The 22,134-nt window shown below is 37.6% G+C and overlaps 1 protein-coding gene across 2 annotated transcripts in view; it reads right to left on the bottom strand.

The window, feature by feature from the left end:
- The window catches only part of tspan9a (tetraspanin 9a), a 224,119-nt gene extending 204,181 nt beyond the window's left edge, over positions 1-19,938 (bottom strand). For both annotated transcript variants that reach the window (XM_032580078.1, XM_032580071.1), the window contains exons 1-2: positions 19,700-19,938; positions 2,291-2,349 (exon numbers count right to left, since the gene is read on the bottom strand). The gene's annotated coding sequence lies outside the window, so the exon portion shown is untranslated. The remainder of the gene's footprint in view (positions 1-2,290; positions 2,350-19,699) is intronic.
- Positions 19,939-22,134: the final 2,196 nt, after the last annotated feature.

The following is a 22,134-nucleotide window of genomic DNA, read 5'->3' as shown; positions in this document are numbered from 1 at the left end:
ATAAAATGCATGTTAGGAGAATATCCTGTGCAGTCGGACTCAGGCCTTTAATTTGAGGTGGATTATGATACAGATCAGCTTATTATGGACTGAACCTCCTACCAGTCTCTTCCTATTACATACTGATTTCCATTATGGAAAAATGATTGGATCAGTTGTCGCATGTTGAGTGAAACGAGTGTCTCTAAATTATAGAAATATTCAGAAAGTCACTGATCCAATGTTTTCTGGTGACTTTAAATCCCACCTAAATGTCAGCCTTTAGCCGACCAGGGCGGAATCGATATTTAATCAGCATCCTTCCATCCTCCCTCTTCCTGGTTTCACCCATAAAACCTACAGAGCAGCGCGGCATCGTTCATACAACACCCATAATAAATACACACATACTAATATTTTATCAAAGGTCCAGCAAGCAAGGTTTGAGTCTATTTTTTACTTTTCAGTTTAAGTAAAGCCCAGAATGGACACAGACTATCTGTGGATTTAGCTGTATTTTTTATTTAAGGAGAGAAAGTGAGCAGAATAAACTAATTCAACATGAATGTAAAACTTGGCCATTAATTTTTATCCTTGTTGAACTCTACGGAGGTAAAATGGTGAGCAGAATATAAAAAAGCAAAGTCAATAAGCGTGACAAAAAGTCTCCCCCGAGGCAAAGACTTGAATCTCTCGCAGAAGGATTTATCGGAGCAACTTTGGACTATTAATTCTCTCCTCTCCCCTCAGAAAAGGTCCGTTCAGAGTAACTAGTCTCTGAGGAGTTCCTCCTTTATTGCTCTGAGTTAATGATGTCACCAGCACAGAAGTGAAACACCTACAGGGTTTTATTGGGAATAAGACCAACAGTCGGCCATAAAGACGTCGCTCTGATGTGGATGAAGATGTCTTCAGAGGCAAGAAGTGGAACTTTTCCACTGAATGGTTCATTTGTACTATTGAGACATTTTCAAAGAAGAGAAATTAATTTGCTTCCTCCTTAGAAAAAGCGAACAAATCCCTCCTGTTTTAGAAAGTTGAACCCGAACCCAAAACATATGCTGCAAAGTTCTGCAACTAAAGTCAGCATTGGTGTCATAGGTCACTGCCATGCTTCACAACCCGGCAGCTGGACCTGAAGATGCTGAGCTGGACTTTCTACTCTGAGCAGAAGAACCCTGAGGGGCTTCATTACTGCGTACTGCTGACAAGGTGCTTCGTCCTGAGCAGCTCGGCCCACACTAAAAACCAGAGGACCAGCCTGAACCTCACGGTTTGAAATTAGACCGTCCAAAACCAGAGTGCTTCCTGATTTTACCCAGAGCAACTTTCAGTCACATTTCTTTTCATCATAGAGGAGAAACTCATTTCTCATCTCTCACATCTGCAAATATTAAGTTTCTGTGTTTTTTTAATCTATCTAAAAGATAAATAGCCACAAATGGAACATATTTTAAAAAAGCAAGAAAACTGCCTGCAGTTGCATTGAAAAGTTTGCTGGTTATAACTAGAGCTGTCGCTAAAGATTATTTTAGTATCGATTATTCTGACGATTAATAAAAATAAAATAAAGCAATGAAAAAGTTTAACATTCTACAGATTTTTCATTTAACCACTTAAACCCTTTTATACAAAATTAGAAATACATAAAAAATACAAATAAACTAGCAACCACTGTATTAGTGATCGATTATTCTATTGACTATTCTGATAATCAAATAAAATAAATGGCACATTTTGCAGATTTTTCTATTTAACAACTTAAGCTTATTTTACACAATATTAAAAAAGTATTAAAATACATATAAAATAGACCTGTAGCTAACAATTATTTTAGTAATCGATTATTCCAGTAATAATTGATTCACCACAATTAATCTGCTGTTAATTGCTCAGGCCCAGTTATATCAGTAAGAAAATGTGTGTGTGAGTGAGGAGTGTGTTCCTGCTCACAGTTAGGTGGGCAGGAAATGAGTCCAACTCAACCTGGAACAATGTGAGATCGGTTCCCAAGAGGCCATTTCCTGGAACATCTATTGTCTTTTCTGCTACAACACCAACAATCAAACTGGGAGCTTTAACGATCCCTCAAAGGACATTATGGTTAGTTAAATACTTTTTTGCTTAAATAAATAACTTTTCCCCTTCATTTCCTACTTTAAAAATAATCATGCACACATCTGTTCTTTTGCTTCAGTCTGTTTTGAGCTGAGATTTATTTTGCAAACAATAGCCCAGTGTTGTCTTTGGGTTGACATGGTGAAGATAGAACCAACAGCAACACAGAGAGGAACATGAAATCACTGCTTACCGGCACAGACGTGGTCAGCAATCAGCGGGATCGGGCCCGGGCGGCGAGACTTTGACAGTCTGTCAAGCAGAGGAAGAAAAACAGGGAATGAAAGCGACTCTTTATCTTAAATCAACTTTTACTGTAAGTGAAAAAGTGCAGTGAAAGCTGATGGCTGCCACTGCTAAAAGGCTGGCTGCTGAACAATGCTTAGAAAATGAAAACAAAGTCCCAGCATGTAAAACATGAGAGCAGCATCACGCTGAAAACTGCAGCATGAAACAACAGAATCACTGCTGGGAGATAAACAGGAGAGATTTGATCAAATTTCCCCACATTAAAATATTTTCAAAGCTGGTGACACACTGTGACATTCCCAAAAATCCCTCATGGAGTCAAAATGACTAAACGCAGCATGTTTTCCTACAGAGCAGCAGCGCTAGCTCTGAGCTGCTGCAACACAAAATAAAATCCTCCTACTGAGGTTATTTCAGATTCCTTAACCGCCACATTATAAGATCAAATACAGCTCTGTGAAACAATATTTACTCTCTTATACTTGTCATGTGTTTTAGATTTGTATTGATGTCTGTATGTTGAATCATTGATGAGTTGCAGCCATTTGAAGTTTGTATGTCTGAAGGATCGATCTGATATCAATATCTATATTGGTACCAATATCGAAAGAAATTCTAGATTGGGTACCGGATCTATAGGGGGAAAATCTATTCAGACTAATTCTGTGCTCTGAATGACGTCATGCTTTATTATATATTTTACATTATAGTTAGGATTTTTAATTGCACTTTTTGAACTTTTTGACAGACTTGTCAGTTTATTTTTTTACATGTTTGAACAAAGTAGCTAATTTATTGTTTTTGTCAGTTTCAGTTTCTTTATTATTTATTTTACATTGGCTGTTATGCTCATAATTGCACTGACTGAACAAATTAAAGTTGCGTTTTTAAGTGTTCCATCTATTGGTGTATTTAAGTGAGCTGTACTGGCGCAGCGTTATCAAATCAATTTCTACTTTAGTACACTTATATCTGTGTTTAAAAAACGAAATGTCTTAGGTCAACTCAACACAGTTTTCCTGCATCGATTCAGTGTCAGCCAATACCTAACTTCAGGTATCTGTATCGGTATCGGAAGTGGAAGAAGTGGATTGGTGCATCCGTAGTCTGGTGTTATCTTAATTGGACATCAACACACAAAATCATGTCTAGGAAAATAAATTTTTGTGCTGTTTACTAGACAAGACTTCATTCTGCAGGTCAGTTTTTATTATTTTCCACTCCATACCTTCAATACTCCAGAAAAATAAACAAGAAAAATCCAATAAAAACAAAATTGTCCAATTTTTTTGAGTTACAAACTTAATAGCTTCATACTTTAACTAAGGCTGCATATAAAGTTGTTGGTTTTTTTTGGTAATCGATAATTCTATTGATTATTTGGATGAATAATCAATCGGATGAAAAAAACTGAACAGTGGCAAGCCTTTTAGCAGTTTATGACTCGAAACAGCTGACAGAGACAGAAACCTGTCCAGTGAGCTCAAGCTCACCCACAGACCCGGGGCTTTCATCCTGCCAGTCACTCCATCCAGAACCAGAACTGGCAGCCTCTGAATCTGCAGAGCTTTTCAACAACTTGCAGCCATTTAGTCTCACCAATTAAATTTCTAGTCAGGCAAAAATACCTCCAGAAAGAAAAAGCGAGTCCAAGTTAACATTTACCAGTCTGCTGTTACTCTAAGAGATGGATAGAAAAACTAGAAAAAGAAGCTTCACAAAAAACACAGAATGAAAGTTGCTTCTATACTAGCACAGCAAACTCCACCCCATGTGTCCATATACTGTAGTGTTTTCAACAACTGGCTCACAGTGCAATATAAAATGCCTGTTTAATTAATTTGTTGTTCTTCGTTGTTTTTATTTGTTTTGGGGTGAAAACATAATTAGACCAACAGCTTTAAAATGTTATCAGAAATTGGATGAACATAATTAATACAAAGAATTATGTTCATGCAATCAGAAATTAGGCTGCAGTTCATTTCTTTCACCTTCCTAACTTATCATTTATGATTTTCAATCTGGATGTAGTTATGTATCCTTTGAGAAATATTTATTAATGCATTAAAAGTTTATTGAACTGGATTTCTAGGAGGCTGGATGGAATAAACACTGTAAACCAAAATGTCAGTGGAAGGAAAATGGAAGGGAGGAGCAAATATTAGCTGGAGGTTTGGCATTTATATGCTCCATTTTCCAATAGTGTCACCAGAAAATCAACAGCAAATCATTAGTTTTATTTTTATTTTGTAATTTCAAACCTGTAACATTGTGGGTTTCCATAATGAGGCCAAAGGCTGGTATTTCCCTTCTGCGTGTTCAGCCTTCATGTTAGATGAAAATGTTTTCTTAATCTCACAGGAGGAGGCTGACATAAAGCTCCATCAGCTCTTTTGTTTTAGAAGTTAGACCTGTGAGAAAAAAATCCCTCTAATCTGCAGTCTGTGAGATGATTTATTGAAGGATGAAAACTCCTTTAACATCTAAATGATTTCCACTAACAGAACATAACTAACAGACAAAATATGACATTTCTCTGGCTTATTAGCAAAGAGACACTTGTGTTAAAAAGCTCGTAAGATTAAAAAGCCAATCAAAAATCAAGCTGACTTAAGACAAATATCTGAAGCAAGCACTTCAGATTTATGACAAAATAAAAGATGAAAATCTGTCCCTGAGGCCAAACATGGAAAATCTTCATTATACAATATTTGATGTTGTGAGAACATTATGAAATTGTTTGCAGAGCAACAGAACATCTTAACTACCAGATGACAGATTGACGGCTCCTGAGGATTATTATGATTTCAACACTTAAGCCACACTCAGCCACAGTTCTCTGCTAGGAATGCCAACTGCTGGATGTGAAGCACAAACAGTTCAGTAAAAGCCTCATAATAAACAGATAGTGTAGGCAGGTCGGTGGAGAGATCCCCAGAGGTTTGACGAAGCCAAGAGCGTGAGAATCTCTCTCTCTCTCTCTCTCTGTATTCTTAGATCTGCCTTCTCTGGATCCCAGGGCATGGATAGTAAAAGTATGGTTTATTAATAATTATTACAAACTTCTGGACAACATTTCTGCTTTAAAGGAAAAATAATGCAGCGCCGTTTCACATTTTGTTATGTTCCAACCACAAGCCTCAATGTATTTTATAGAGGAACACAGAGTAATGAATGTGATGTTATATGGCAAAACCAGGAAAAAACATAAAATAAACAGGAAAAACAGATCAATATTTCACAAACTTATGTTTGGATCATCTCTCTGTGTTTTATCTTTTTTGTTGTTGTTGCCATTTTTTAATACAAGACATGGATTCATTGGAATTTGGTGAAATTGGGGGCCAAAGTCAACAACAACTGTCTGTCTGAATAAACATTAGCAAACATGATTGCAAATCTTGCCAAGAAAGCCAGATGCTAAAGTGAAGCAACCAAAACACAAACAAAGGGTCATGAACTGCAAGATATTCATCAGACTCAATGGTTCGCCTGAAGAAGCCAAAGTACTTGTACTCAAAGACCTGAAGGAGTTGGAGAAATATGATTATTAGTAAAAAAATAAAAAAAGGGATACTAAAAAAAATGTTTTTTGTACTCATGCCACTAATATCAATGTCGAGATTAAGGCTATTGTAAACAATTATTCTAGTCATCAAACATTCGATCGATTATTCTGACGGTTTATCGACTAATCAAATAAAAATTGAGATTAAATGAAACATTGGTAAACACGGCCATAACATCAGTATTAATATCAGATATTTGCCAAATTTTTCAGATATCAGCTCCGTCTTCACACACTGACACACATTTCCCAGCTATGTGTGCGCTCCGCCACCCATTTGTTACGACCAGGATGGTGGTAAATTTATTTTCTGCTACATCTGTAAAGCTTCACTTACGTTAAACTCCAACTGCAGCAACCCACTGCACCAATATGCATACACCTGCCGCGCTCTTCTCCGTAGATCGCTCGGAACCAGACACCAGGCAGCAGCCTGGTTCTCTACGCATCGCGACACGTTGGTCCACGAAAAATGGTAAAAACCCGGACATTATCGTTAATCAATTAAATCCCCTGAACCAAACTTGAAAGTTGGACTTTATGCTGCTAGCACGTAGCATTGGTGAACAACTCAGAGACAGAAGTGAGACTGTTGCGCAACACAAATAATCATCCGGGTGAAACACGGTGCGCTAAATAATAAAACATAATATAACAAAGCTTCAAGGCCGATAACTTGCCTGGAGAAGTTTTAATAATGGAGGCACTCAAATCTTTCAAGCAATCGTTATAGCCCAGAACACGACATAAAAACTATTTGATACGATTTAGTGCCAGACTGGCGACCTGTCCAGGTGACCCCGCCCCTCACCCAGAACGTTAGCTGGAGAGGCACCAGCACCTCCTGACCCCACTAGGGACAAGGATGTTAGTGAATGGATGGATGGATGGATGGATGGATGGATGGATGGATGGATGGATGGATGGATGGATGGACGGGTGGATGGATGGACGGATGGACGGATGGACATATGGAAGTGGCAGATAAGATGTTTTGGGGGGTGAAAAAACCTGAAGTTTAGATCGTTTAGATTTGAATCACATATGGGCGATATATAAATGTATATATTGCAGAACATAAACAAGCATTTACAATTACCATTACAACATTTTCCATAAATAATTCTGGTGACAAAAAGGGAAGAAAAGCAGGAATATATCAGCCCACAGAGAAAAGAGCCAGCTGATCCTTTACCTGCAGCGGCAGAAACTCTTACAAAACTCTCTGAATAAGTAATCATCCTTCAAACACACAAGGATTTAATATTTCTAGAGATCAATAAGGAGTAAATACAGTTGGAATAAATGCATTTTAAATGAAAATCAATACATTAATTTATCCTTTGGGAACAGGAAGGTAAGGGACCCTTTCCTGTTGTTGACTTTCTGTTTTTGTTGCTTCTTTATCACCAAGGTTTTTGAGGTTTATTTGTGCTGACTTGCTGCATAAGTCATGAGTACAAACAGCTTTAGGATGACTGATATGACTGCTTGTGAAGAGATTATCCCAAAAATACAAAAACGTATTAAAATGGCTTGATAGGAGTATTAGTAACTATTAACAGTGATATGTGTGGAACTGAGTGAAAGTTATTTTGAGTTCCTTATCTACATAAAAATGAAAATTACTTATTGCATTTATTATTATCCGTGTTTAGTTAATGCATGGCACATTTACTCAGTGCAGCTTCATTATGACTCTCTGCACCAAAAAGACTACAAGGTCTTTATGTGAAATGTGGACAGATTGTTGAATGAAACATAATCTTCTTCTAGTCCACCAGGGGGCAGTCTAAAAATTCATAAGCTTTTCTATTTGCATTTCAATCAGGTCATTAATATAAACAGAAGAATCTCAATAAATGAAAATATCTTCAAAAATGTATTAATTGTATCCCTCTGATTCAAAAACTCACCATTCCACACAGAGATTTATCCAGAATAATTTATCTTAATTTCTCTTCATGTTGATTCTGGTTTTCTGCTTATGACAACCAAAAACTCTGTTTCTCAGACAAATACAATACTACATCAGACTAAAAATAAACTAAAAGTTAGTCCATGTACTGAACAGTTTCTGCTCTCAGTAGTTGGTCTGGGCTCCTTTTGCATGAATTCCTGCATCAGTGCAGAGTGGCTTTGAGGAGATCAACCTGTGGCGCTCAGGAAGTCCAGGTTGCTTTAGCAGCAGAACTTCAGCTCATCTGCACTGTTGGTTCTGGACCTAAGCAAATTCTTTATGAACTTTTATTACTGCTGAAAAAACTCTTGGGGAAAAAAATCCTGAAAAGACTGTAGATGACTAAAACACAATTACATTTTTTAAGACCAAAATTAAAATGTTCTTTTAAAGTTAAGACTACTTCCTTTTGCAAGGAAGCTGTTACTTGCTAAAGAAGTAAATGGGAAGATTATAAAACATCTAGAACTGATTTTAAAGCAACAAATGAACTGTTGTCCCAACACCAGAGACCCAAATACGCAGGAAGACAGAGCATGTGCTGAAAATGGACCCCAAGTGTCAGTACGACACTTAGGGTCTGAGACCTCGTACTTAGGGTACTTGGGGTACTTGGGGTACTTAGGGTACGAGGTCTCAGCCACAACGTCTGCTTTGGAGATAAACACAAACCGAATGATTAGAGAAAACCTCAGGCAGCAGAAGATCTGAGGTTAACAGAGGAACTACTGTGTGAAACTGGAACATGACTCTGCTTAGAGGTCAGACGTTCAACAAACTTATTTATGATGGAGGTTAAGATAAATTATTACACAACCTTGCCTTACAGTATAACCAGTATTATGGGATGAAAACTTGTAAGAATCTCTGTGGAAAAACTTCTTCAGTTGTTGCCAACGCTCACTGTGGAATTCAACATTTCTTTCAATGATTTTCTCTTTTATGAGAATAACCAGAGCAGCTTCGTCCAGAACTATGACAGAAACAGGATCTGTTGAAACAAAACCAGACCAACTTGTGACTCAATAAAATGGCTCTGGATCTGTGAAACTTATGAAGACTAAAATACTTTCTTTATTCATAGTCAGAAAATCTGCTTGAAACTTCACACACAATATATAGAAGAACCAGTTTTGTTTCACAAAACAATGCTCATACTTTGAAACAATGCTCAATAACCTCGGTGTGCAGAACCCAGCCCCCAGACGAAATAGGAAAAATTAAACCACAGTTGGTGGAGCCAAGGTACATGTAGGTCTGTGGCCAAGTGTGAGGATGAGTGGAGGGAGGTAATCTGGGCTCTGTTGCCAACTCAACCACTTTGTTGTTATATTTAGCCACTTTCCAGACCGTTTAGCAACTTTTTTTCACTCTAACAAGTAGCTAGCGACAAATCTAGCAACAAATCAAGTGATTTTTTTCTAAAAAAAACAGGTACAGTTTGTTGTTTGTGCTGCAAAGTGACTCCATAAATGTCACTTGGGAGCACAGCAGGGTGATTTGGTGTCTCAACTCTTGGCAACGGAGGCAGCCAAATACTTTATGTTGCATCTGACTCTCCCACAACCACAGCCTATACACACCCATCTTGGAGCTCGATGGTGTAAGTGGTACACTGGTGGACCGTTAATAATAACGGTCTGGTGGGGTGGATACTATGGTGGTTGACAGGTGCAAACGGGCAGCAAAAAGTGAACCAAGCTGGAAACACATGAATGATGCAAACTTCAAAACACAAAAAAACTAAAGCAACAAAAAATGCTGCAAACAAAAATGCTGGAACAACAGGAAATGGAAGCAAATGGGAAAACTCTGCAAATTGCGAAACAGCAGCAATTATAAAACAGCAAACTCGCTCAACAATACACAAGTCCTCCAGGCCAGTAGGGGGAGTCTGGAGTAAGTTATATTACCTACCTTCAACATTTCATACTTCTTGTTTCTTCTATTTGAGGCTTTTTCTCTTCTGCTTCTATTTCCTGTGATTGCTGCATTTTTTGTTGTGTTTGTTTTTGTGTTTGTGAGTTTAGTCTTCATGTGTTTGCTGTGTGTTTCGCTGTTTGCACCTTACGCCACCGTAGGACACAACTGGGCCTTGAACTTAGCCATCAGATCAAGCGGGTCAGCATGCCCAGGATGATGGGACTGCTGTTGAGTGGGTTTGAGGTCAGGATTGCGTCTGCAGGCCTTTCATTCACTCCACGCCCTCCAGATGCAGATTTTCTATTTTTAGAGCTGCAACCAGTTCCTCCTGAAACTCAAACGAAACATTCAGAAGAACGTCTGGTTCTGACCGTTAGATCTGGGTTGAGGCGACTCAATTATCTGCAGGAAGCGCATCATAGAAAGAATGTTACCTAACTAGCAGAATGAAGGATTTTGGTGCTTGTTCTTGTTCTTCACATGAGAATAAATAAACAATGATCTAAATATACCGATCATTTTGTTCATCTGTTCCCATGTTTACTGCTGTACTGCCTTTTTCTGCACTGCATCCAATAACTGAGGATTTATTTCTCTGAATACAATGTATTTCTGTGTTTGTTAATGAACACAGAACATAAAACTTATGATGGTGAGTTTATCAGTGCGTCGTGAAAAATGTTTTATTTTTCAAGTGTTTTTCATTTCTTGAGTTCAGTTTTTGGATAGTATTTAATATCCCAAATGTCTTTGGCAAAAACAAGCAGATAACTCATGATTGTAATTCTGAGTTTCCCAAAAGTCATTTTTATTCTCTCTGTGCAGCAGGCTGATTGCTTTTTTCTGGCTTGGGCATTCAGAGTGGGATTGGTTGTGCTATATCTGGCTTTGTGTACCCGCTCCTACATGCTTGACTGAAGAATCTCATTTTGCAACAACAATGTGAACAAAAAATGCCGGTTCTTCAACAAAGCTCTACTGGTTCATCGCACTTGATCAAAAACCATCTTTTCCTCTTAAGAAGATGCTTTTGAATGAAGTCCAACAGAGAGAAAGTGAGAGTCGCCATCTTCATTGTTAACTAAGGAGTCATTTTACAATAGCTGAATACATAAGCATACCAACAAGTGCAGTTCACTGAATGTTCCTCACAGATGCCTCACACAGAAAATCATTTCCATAGTTTTGGCTTAAAAATTCACAGAATTCACCTTCCTTTCTATTTTCATGGCCGTCAGATTTTGCATCTGGTACAGAAAATGAACTTTGCACTTTAGCAACATGTCTGGGATGCAGATGGTCTTTAATTTGAACAACTTAAAGAAGGAACATATTGAATTTTTCAGGTGATATCGGACTTGAGACAGGTACCGAAAAAGACAGATTCAATGTTTGTGCATCAAAAAGATGCAGAATATAATTTATCTGTCCAAATCTGTCAGATGTCATTTCAGCCTCTTGCACATACAGTCGACCCCCGCCTAATAGCAAATCAGTATTAGCAAATTTGCCTATTCACTGAATTTTTCATGAACCACCTCTAAAGTATTCAGTTTTTTTCTCCAGTAAACATGTTATGTAAAGAAAAGTGGCTAAAATCAGTTAAACACATTTACTTTACATGCATTAAGAACCTCCTTTAGCTTGAAGGCTATGAAGAATACTTTTTTTAAGTTGTTTTAGATGTTCTTGTTTCAGACTTTCTGCTTTGATTTAAAGTAAAAAACAAACAGCATAAGGTTTTAGAATCTATTTTATGTCAACTCTGCACAGTAAATTGATGAATAGCTACTGAAAAAGGCTAATCTACCCCCATGATGTAAAAACAGTGGCAACACAAGCTGGCTAACGGTAACAAGTTTCGGAAATCTGAGCAACTAATCATGAATCAGTTGAAACCATCTTGCCAGAAACCAACTGAAAGTACAATTTATAGAACAATAAAAATGAAGAGGAAGGGTCCAAAAACAGTCTGCCTCATCCAACAGGCCTCTAAATCAGAGTGGATCAGGTTTAAAGAGTTTAATTATCATGGTGGGGTCTCAATTTATAGAGCGAGTGACTCAGACTTGTTTTTGATTAGAGGCCTTGCATGAGAGCTGGCTCTGTCTTTTCCAATGAGGCTCCTTGATGCACAACTAATCACAGCGGCTACTTCAAAGATCGCATCAAATTAAAGCTTAAGGACCTTTTTAATTCAACCCAACACCTCACTACCAAAGACACACGGTTCAGATCTGAGGAGAGAAAAGTTGAACCAATAAAAGTGGAAAAGATGTGATTCATTTCTCAATTCCAAATTTCTTTTTTTTTTTTTTTTGGAAGAATTTTTAACTCGTCTGAAACGATGACCAACATATTGAATTCAAAGGAGGAAAAACATCAGAATAAAAAAAAAGAATGTGTAGTGAAGACTGGTATACAGACCCTTTCAATAAATTAGAATATTATTAAAACGTTAATTTATTTCAGTAAATCGATCACCAAGTGAAACACATTATATAAATTAATTAAACATCTGATGCTTTAACACCTGCATTTCTCTTAATCATGATGATTTCCTGCTTAATGAAAACATAGCATTAAAAATTAGAATATTATATCAGACCAATAAAAAATATATTTTTAAAAACAAAAATGTAGGTTTAATGAAAAGTATGTTTAACACCTGCTTAAAGGTTATTTTCAAAAGGTTCTTTTAATCTGACAAATGAGACTCATTGGGACATAAATGTAGCAACAACTGGATTTAAACAAATTCAAGATATAGTTGTAACTTTTGCATTTTGATAACAAACAGGCATGTAGAGCGATATAAAAATAACACGATGATTCATATCTAAGTCAGGTCTTTCACTTTGATCTATGTTGGAAACTCTTATTTTGAAAGATAGGAAGTACTAGAATAGAGTACCTAGAATGCTTTGTCATGTTGACAGACCCAATAACAATAAAAATAACTATCAGCCTGTCCAACAACACTTCCTTGCAAAATCAGTTTAGAAGCCTCCATTATAGGGCTGCATGATATTTACAGCTTTTATTTGAATAGAGTCAGTAGGAAGGTATCAAAAGAAAAAAACCTACATTAAAGGAAATAAGTAGCATTTCCAAACTTATTTGTCCAGATATTAACCTTCTAGATGTCTCTCAAACATCTCCTTTAGCATGCTAGCAGGACAAACAGTTCAGCATTAACCAGAACAAAAATATTGCTCATTCTGAGAAACTGAACATTGTGTTTCACTTCATCCTCTGAGATGGACGCATGTCTAAAACCCTGAGGAGTAACCAGGGAGACAGCGGGGCAGGAGGAGCTGCTTCATCTGCAGCTTCCAATTTAACTCAGCAGTTTGTGGTATTCAAAACTTAATTACACACAAACACTCCACAAAGTTAACTCCACTCCACAAAGGCAAAGAAGAAAACGGACAACTTTACTGAAACCCATCTTCAGACGTATAAAATAGTTCTATCCTAATAGTTAAATCCTGCATGGTGACTGAAAGTAAATGAGATGCTGCAGCCATCTGAAGGGAATTTAAGATGCTCTTTTTTGAGTCACCTCAGTTTTTATCAGCCTCTAAATTTAGTCTTCAAGGCTTTCTGCCATTAAAGCTTTTGCTTCAGGAAGCTTGCAACAGATCTGCAAATGAAACTCAAAGCATATTTGATGTTTTTTCTGTTAAAAGCAGCACAAAGTGTGATTTGGTTTCGTTTCTTCTACATCTAAAGGCGGGGATCCCTCTCCGTCTTTAACACGCTCTGGCTAAACTTTCTGTCAGATCTTTTCGTTTTTCAGCGCACCTACATGATAAAGACACTGAAAGCTGAGATGTTACAAACACTCAACAAGTTGCATGATCAAAGTCCTGCTTCCAGGCACTGGAGCCATTTTCACATATAATTATGAAATTGGTCTGCAGCAGAACGAAATCACTGCTAAAATATATGAGTACGAGTACAACAATTTTCTACTGGCTTTAAAGCTTTAATACTGGATATCCAATGAAAATGCACATATGGCTTCAGTTAATGCTCAGGGCAGCAGTGCTGTAATGTCACAACAGTTCAGGAGGTTTAAAATGAACTGGTTCATGTTATCAGTTTTAAAACTAAATTTAGTAAAAATGTGGACTGAAATGTTTCTACACTGTCTTTAGCTAATAACCGTCTTCATGTTGTATTTGGCTCTCAGCTTTATCCATCTGTTTGTTTCTCCTCCACTCTCTTTGTTTTCATATTCTGTTTGCTAGAACAGCTAAAAAAAATCCTAATTTAATATTTCTGCAGTTAAACAACAAAGTTGGTTTGAATTTATCTTCAAAAGCCCCAAAAGAAATGTATCTGTTCAATTGCCAAAGCGACTCATCAGCTTTTACAGCAATTCGTTTTAATCCTCTTCTCTGCTCAAAGGATTTTTTAAGCTCGGCTTCTTCTGAAAAACTCTTTGTTTAAAGTTGAAGACAATAATTGTTCTGAGATTTTAACAGCCTGTTTTCTGATGTGAACTCCATTTAAATACTCTAATTCTGCTTGATTCCATCCATGTTTTCCACACTATGGAAATCATTGGGCCATGTGTTTGTATGAACATTGATTATTGATCAGATCTGGGAGCAGAACATCTCTTGCATGCTCTTTCTGGGAGCTCTCCTCTCCCAGATGTGGAGACAACGCGGCTGCTGCACAGCAAGCCCACACATGCAGCTGTGCATGTAGGTTTAATCAGAGGAATTACTAGTTTGCTTCTGCAACATCTCACTTGTTACAGAAGCAACAAGTTTTCTTTAGTAAGTGGACTTGCTCCAAGAAAAGCTTGTTTCAGGGTAAAGATGCTTTATCTCTGCAAATCTCCAAGGAAAAAAAAAACATCAGTTCAAATCTTTCAGAGTCTTAAATATTTGACAAGTAAGAAAATAATTTGTACTTCTTAATGAGAAAATTTGGCTAAGATTAAATCCCCAAATCCCAGACAATTACTGTCTTTGGCAAAAGGCAATATGTAATATGGAAATATGTATTTACTTACTTGTGTGAAAAACACAATTAAACTACTTTTCATAAATCAAACCGATTTTAATTAGATCTCCATTCTGCGCAGGTTTTAAGTCTGGCCTATTTAAATCATTTGCTCTCAGTTTGTGCTCCACTGGCGGCTCTTACAGTTTAGTGGCACTCAGAGGAAATGTTCAATATGGAATCACAATCCTCACTGAAGTATCAATAAATGTAATATCACAAGTTTATTTGTAATATTTAGTGACCCAACTTTAGTTACAAATCACTTTAATAAAACCAGTGAAGTATCACAATGTTTTATAGTGAAAATACGTTCAAAATAAAACAAATCCAACAGTATTCAATAAAATAGCAAAATAAAAACACAAACACACACTGCATACCAGAAGTAGATCTATATTAAAACAATACTTTAAAACAAACTGAGAACAACTGATGCAAAAGTGAGTTAAAACCAACATCTCATAGCAAACAGCTGGAGAAGATGCCAGTTTCATTTTCAAAGGCAGTTCAGTCCACAATTTGGAAGATTATAATCAATTATGCAACATAATCGGGTCTTTAAAAATATTTTGTCACTTGGGTTGAATTTCACTGTCTTTAATGTCACAATTAGCAAAGATCTGAACATTTATGGAAGAGAGTTTAATCAAGCAAAGTTTAATCATGATCAACATCTTTATCAATATTTATCAGTGGTATTGTGGTGTTATGTTTTCCTACTTCTGTACATCCACAGCAGGAATGTTAGCAAAATAAATAGGAAGCAAACTAGTGAAAACCAATGAAAGTGAAATAAACAGATTACCGATCTCTATGATTTGGCCTATTTCTATTCAGAGCAGTTGGCCACGCCCACTTTTGATTTAATTAAAAACATTTGATTTAATACCAGGGACAATTTTGTGCAAAGTTTGGTGAGATTAAACATAAGTTTTGACCCCCAATTTGCATTTTCATGGGGAAAAGAAGAATAATAAGAAATTCTTCAATTGCAGGAAACCTTCACAGCGCTGTCGCTGCTCAGGCTTAATATAACTTTAATATATACCTGATACTACTGTGATTTTGTAGAAATATTCAATTGCCTTTAATGAAACAACAATACATATTTTTGAAATGCTCTGGTTCAACCAATCACCACAGATGAAGGCGCTCAGCAGGAACAACAAGGCAGACCCACCATGAAGCTGTTTGTTCAGAGCAGAGCTGCAGCTCAACTGACAGCAAAGAAAACAAACAGAAGAACAAAAGAACAGAAGCTAAATGTGCATAATGACACATTTTAGTAAGGCTGAATCAGGAGCTCTTTGTGTTTAAATAGGAGCTCCTCCACAGTAATATGAAAATGTTTAACCTGCTTCAGGCTGCAACTATCAGCTCAGGAGGAAATTAACAGCTAAAGACCAACCTGCTGGTGTGGAATATTCTGCCTTCAACCTGATTAGACCACATCCCAACTCACAAATAGACCCGACTGCAAGATACCGCCAACCATTCACATGGCAAGCTGAAAATATAGGCACAGCATGTGCTGCTAGCAGTGGGCATGCAGCTGAGTGGAAGATAAACAGGAATGCAAAGCAAACTGTGTGTAGGCCTGAAATAAGGGCTGTGGCAGAAGCTTTAATGACAACATGCACAGTCAGAGTGAGTCAGCGGCCATGCTGTTCAGCTCTGCCCGTCCTGCTGCTGATCACACTGGAGGGACGAGATTAAAGTGGCAGAGAAAAGGGGGAGATAACTAAATGTTGATGTAGCAACACAGATGATCCATTGTGAGGCCCGGCAGAGTGAGATCTAACCAGCACAGACAGAACCGCCCCCCCACCGGCCAGCAGAATGGGAACCTTCATGAAAGGACAAAACGGAGAGCAGAGCTCTGTGGCGACTGTGTGGGCCGAGGAAAGCTGAGGAAGTCAACACAGTTAGAGGGTTTGCATTGTTGCTTTTGTTTACGGCAGCAGAGAATCAGGCAGCAGGTCCTGGAGGAAAACCGCTTCAGAGGTTCTGGCTGCGGTCTGCAAACAGACAAAGTTGGCTGTTTGTGGAATCAAATGATGCACTGGTGTCATTTACTGAGTGACGTTGATATTTTGTCTCATCGGTGGGTCGTGAGGTTGATGCCGCTGCACCGTGTGAGAATGAATGTGGGGTCAGATGAGAATGACCTTTCACCCATGACATGCAGCAGCTGGCCTTGATGCACGCTGCAGATCACAGCTGGTGCGTGCGGCCTGAAACGAAGCCGCTGCTTTCATTCGACCTCCTGACTTCAGGACATGCGTTGTGTATTTTTGTCTACAGTTTCAACAACGTGTGTGAGAGTGATATAGGATGAGTATGAAACATATTGAATTAAACAGATGTTGATTTTTAAAAGATAATTGTTGAAAAGTCAAAAGCAAGTGCTAAATTTACAACAGGATCTTAAACAGAACAATAGACACTAACAGTATGTAGAGCTTTCTTTATAACATTTAACAGCATTAAACACAATTCACTTTATCCTGCTACTTACTTTATATCAGCCTTTTTCAGTCAATTAAATATTCAGATTACTGACAGCAATGAGAAATGTCCTGATTGGTTGGAGTATGAATTAATGATGTACCAATCAGTTTAGGGCTGAACTGATTAATCAAATTAATTGTGACAAATCGATTATTTAAATAATCATCAAAACAATTTAGTAAACTGATTAAATCAATGACTGAAGTACAACCACTTAAAAAAAGATAACTTGCTGACAGAACAACATGCTCAGCAGTATTTAAGCCAAAACTGTCTGAAAAATAAATACAATTTAGCATTTAAGATAAAGAAAACTTTTGTCTGTCAGTATGTTCAAAACAGTTTTAGTTTCACCTGGTTCAAATTCTGTAAAAAAATAAATAATAAAATTTCCTATTAAGTTTTTTTTTTTATCTGAATATGATATTCTTTAAAAATAAGATCAAATCAGCAGGTCAGACCTGAAACAAAACTGGAAACCGGAAACTGGTCTGATCAGCAGCCGTAGGATAAATCAGTGCAGAATTCCAGCTACGATACAGATGCTGCCTGACTGTTGCATGACTGCTGCCTGACTGTTGCATGACTGCTGCCTGACTGTTGCCTGACTGTTGCATGAGACAGTGACATTCCTGAGCAGCATCTTACTCAGCTGTTGCATCTGCACTGACTCAGAATCTTTGCTTTTCATTCTCCACATTCCTGTAAACTTTCACTGTGATCAAAACTTTCATGTCAAACCCTCTGAAAATTTACTTTAGAAGAAAAGTGTTTAACTTTCACCAATCAGGATTAAACTATTCCTCCTGCTGAAAAGCATAACGTCTGTAAACATGACAAAGTATTTCACTGAACACTCTAAGGCCAGATTTTGGTCTCAATGCTCTCCAGCATGACAGCCTCATGACACAACCAAAAATAGAGCATCAAAACAATAATGTAGCTCTGACCAGCTGTGTTTTAGATTTCTATGGCTTTCTGCCCAGGGCGGCAGGCTGGGAGAGGTGCCTAGTAGTGGCAAATATGAGTTATCTTTCAGTTATCCCCAACTTCTAGAGTTTTCTACAGATTATTTGCATGTCCAGTCAATAACAATCTGCTCTGTTATGAACTACCCAACAAAAACTAAATATTAATAATAAATTTAGATTTTAGCATAACCCTCCTGGGTTAGGTTGGGTTCTCCAAGTTGGTTTGATCCAATAATCAAGGCACAGAAGTCACTTCATCTCCAGCTGATCTGCTCAGTCAGATGGTTTTTATGGCAGAAGCCAACTTCAGCTCCATAAAGTACAGCGTTTGTTCTTGGTGTCGTGTTGAATTACAGTAAAGTCTGTCAAAAGAACAGAACAACACAGACAATGTATGTTGCTTACATACACTGCATGGCCACCAACCACTTTTTTTGATAAAGTTTTATTTAAAGAAGAAAGTAGACATCGCGGCTGATCTGCAATAGTTGTTAGCCCAACCAAGGATGACGCCAACATATCTAGTGCTAACGCTAGCCTATCCAGACTAATGGCCAGCAAAGGATTCTTCCAGTTCACAGTCAGTAACTGCCAAGGCCTGCTAGTCACTAGCCTCTCCAAAGCTAATGCAAGGCAGTAGTCTCATTCTCATTTCTCAAGGACAACTGCTCAGTTACTGGTGCTGACTTATCTTATCATATAAATCAGTAGCTAGCTTCAGAATGGATACAGCCTCTTGCGACAAGGAGGTAGCCAATGTTGGGTGTGCAAAAGTCTTAATTGTGGCTCTAATACCACACCATACTTTAGAGCCACGGAAACTAAATGTAATGTACAGAATCTTGGCACAGAAACATCTTCTCAGAGTCAAATAGAATGTTTTTAAACTAAATCTAGCTGTAATCTCAAATAAATCAGCATATAACCAAATGAAATCTGGATTTCTGGCCCAAACATCCCTGTAACAGGCCATTATGTTCCATATTTTTCAAAATTAGCTTCCCTATTTGACTATATAATCAGACAGCTTTGAGTGTCTGTTTAATTGTGAGGGGGTTTCAGAGGGAGAGGTTCGCCCTGGGCGCCATTCATGCAAGAACCGCCACTGGCTAAGACAACACTTCAGACAAACTAAAACCATAAAACTCTTATTACAACAAAACGGTATATTTCCGCATAAACTCCACATAAAATTGACTGCAGTTTTTCGGTTATTACACAGATGCCAGACATTGCTGTCTCATTTTGTGACATTAACAAATGTTGATAGAAAGTGTTGAAACTCGCCAAACAAACCCTGAAAGTTTAAACTGGGAAAAACGCAGAACCTTCCTGTCAACACGAAGCGCTAAAAGGTTCGGCGGGATATCAGCAGCTTTCAGATCAATAACTTACCTGGTTCACGTCTTCTTGTTCTTCGGGGGCCGCTAACATTCCAGGCAGGGGGAGAGGCGGGGAAATGAACTCACTTCCAGGGAACTTCAGCTCAGCCCAGAACTGTTCAGCGGTCAGGAAAGCTCAGAGTTTCTTTCCTGCTTCTTTATTTGAACAAAGTGTCCGGGACGTCCTGCTTCCCGGCCGTCCCCCTGTCAGCTCACCGTGTCCGTTATTCAGAGGTTTTTAGTTGAACAAAAAGGAAGTTTGGGGAACGAGAGGAGGCTCTTACTGACTCCTACAGGCGAGTCGGGATCCTACAGGCTGGGGATTAAAACACGCGAGATGCAAATATTTAGTTCCATCATCATATATATTTAGATTTAAAAAACTGTATAGAAATCATTTAGTGAAAAAACACAACAAGGTTTGTTTATGATTATTTATTTTAGGAGTTTGTCTGCACACTCAGGTTCCACGTAGATTTTAGGAAAATATACAGGGACGAATCTGAGTTTTGATTTCGATTATGTAAAAAACTGCAGGTATAAAAAGTTTCTGCGTTCACACACTTTTTCGATCTATCATATATGTCTTGCTTTTTTTCCATTTTTTTATTTTTTTTATTTGCTTTATCAGTGTGTGTGGTTTTGACTTGTGAGTTGAAAGATTAAAAATGGCAGAAATAAATCAAATACATTAAGAAATTATGAAAATTGTTGGGTGGAGTACCCAGATGTTGACCTGAAGTCAGAGTAGCACTTCAATATAATTTTATCCAAAGAAGAGTGAAAAATGATTTGATAAAAAAAAAAGCTACTTGAATAGTTGATTATAGAATCTGATTTAATATTCAAAATGATGTCATCAGACAGTCAAAAATATAAAGTCGTGTTCAAATTACGGTACTTTAAAGACTAATATAAAGAAACCTTCTAGAAATAAATAACATAATTATGAAATAACAAATTCAAGCAGACCAGGTAACATTTGTGATAAATTTCTCCCATCATGCTAACCGTTTATCTGGTTTCTCTCCAAATGGCCCAAAAGTCTCAGCAGCTAGAAAATAACAGAAAACAAAGCTTATGAACAAACAGGAGGTCTCACTTTAACATAAATTGTATGTGTCTGGGGCATTTTTGGTTCAAACATATTAATTCTTGGGCGTGCCGTGGTGGCGTAGCGGTTAGCGCGACCCGTATTTGGAGGCCTTGAGTCCTCGACGCTGCCGTCGCGGGTTCGACTCCCGGACCCGACGACATTTGCCGCATGTCTTCCCCCGTTTCCTGTCAGCCTACTGTGATATAGGGGAGACTGGAGCCCACAAAAGACCCCTGGAGGGGTAAAAAAAAAACATATTAATTCTTTATTTACTGAAGTTACTCTCAGTACAGTATGCAGAAATTTTATTTCCATTCTTATTGCTAAATAAGAATGGCATAATAATAATATATAATGATCATAATAATATTATTAATATCATATTATAATATTATTAAAATAAAAGTAAAAGGTATATTGTAGTAGAACTACTTCTAAAAGTATACCACTTCCAAAAGGTTACTCAAGTAAATTTGAGTAAATATAAACCTGCTGTTGATTTAAAAGTTACCATCATTAAAACATCGGGTGTAATGATGGGTGTCATTACATAAGAAAGCAGATTTAGTATTTAAATGGCAGTACAAGTACAGAACATCAGAAATAAGTGAAAGAAAACATAAAATAAGAAGACAGTATAACACACAATATGAAGGAATTAAATACTCAAAATAAAACACAATTAAACAACTCAGTAAATTATTAAAAACTGAGTAAAATCAGATCTTGGTCAATAAATAACTAAAATGTGCATAGAAAGCTTTTATGGCTCTGATATTGACTTTAGTCATTTCTTAAAAGGTTGATGTTTTATTTTACTGGTTGTAATATTTAAAACCTGTATGCTTTTTAAATCTGTTTGAGTTGTGGAAGCCTACCAGGGACCGGGGTTCAAATCAGAAACCTGCATGGAAAGTGTCCACTTCTTTTTAGAGGCATTGATGAACTCAGAGAATCATCAGTCAGTTATGTCAGTTGATTTCTGTATGAAATATTGCAACAACTATTTCTTCAACACATAATGTGTCACAATTTGTGCACTATTTAACCTTTCCTCTCAGCACTAATACATAGATCATGATAGAGGAGCACAGGTGGAGCTTGTTGAATTAATGACTTAATGGGCTGCGTGTGGAAGAGAGGCAGGCCTGAACTAATTACAGTACAGTGATAATCAGTGAAGCCAGCCGTGCAGCTCACTGTGACCAAGGACAAAGACAGGAAGACGCAGCACAGAGCGCGCTCGCTGCAGCTGAGACGCAGGCTGTGCTGCTCACCTCATCACTGCTGTTGACTTTTCATGCTTCATTTCAGGCAACAGCAAGTCATTTATCATCTGTCACTAAAATTAA

Source organism: Xiphophorus hellerii, chromosome 2, assembly GCF_003331165.1.
Source record: "Xiphophorus hellerii strain 12219 chromosome 2, Xiphophorus_hellerii-4.1, whole genome shotgun sequence".
NCBI classification, from domain to species: domain Eukaryota; kingdom Metazoa; phylum Chordata; class Actinopteri; order Cyprinodontiformes; family Poeciliidae; genus Xiphophorus; species Xiphophorus hellerii.
Note: the sequence above shows the minus strand (reverse complement) of the source record. Positions and strands in the feature narration are given on the sequence as shown.